Source organism: Eumetopias jubatus, unplaced genomic scaffold (genome assembly GCF_037043125.1).
Source record: "Eumetopias jubatus isolate StellerSeaLion01/CBP00866 unplaced genomic scaffold, mEumJub1_p1.0 scaffold_8, whole genome shotgun sequence".
NCBI lineage: Eukaryota > Metazoa > Chordata > Mammalia > Carnivora > Otariidae > Eumetopias > Eumetopias jubatus.
This window is the reverse complement of record NW_028274814.1, coordinates 141,875,274-141,875,882: the sequence shown is the minus strand read 5'-3', so window position 1 is coordinate 141,875,882 and position 609 is coordinate 141,875,274.

Genomic DNA, 609 nt, shown 5'->3' with positions numbered 1-609 from the left:
TAGCAACGTGAGGGCTGAGCATCTCGAGTCCAAAAGGGTGACGCACACCCTCGGGAAGTGGTGCGGAGCCCCAGATACTGCTCCGGGAGAGGGTTCCCCTGTGGGGTTGGGGCTAGAGCCAGCACTTGCAGGGTGTGGGCACCTGGGAGGACTTCCACTCTTCACCAGCCCACCTGGACTGAACAACCAGGGCCACTGGCCACCCTCTGTCCCCCACCATCAAGATGAGTGCCTGAGACATAGGGGTATACCCAGGAGCCGTGGGGTATGTGGGACAGCGCCCTGCTTCGGCAGCTAGCCCCATGGGGAACCTGGATACCTGGAGCCCCAGAGACTCAAGGTTCCAGATGCTTCCTTTGGCATCCTAGAAACTGCGTGGGCATCTGGCCAGAGTCTGAAGGCCCCATCGCACAAGCCAGGACCTGGCAGGAAGTTATGGGGTTGTGGTTATGGCCAGCCCACTTGGGCTTTTTTCCATCAGGATGGGGAGTGTCTGCCTCAGGGAGCAAACTCACTCAAGACTCTCCCATTTGTCTTTGGGGCTGGGACAGCAAAAGGAGCAGCTTCCCCAGGGCATCCTGCAGTCTCACCCCCATGCACACCAGCCAG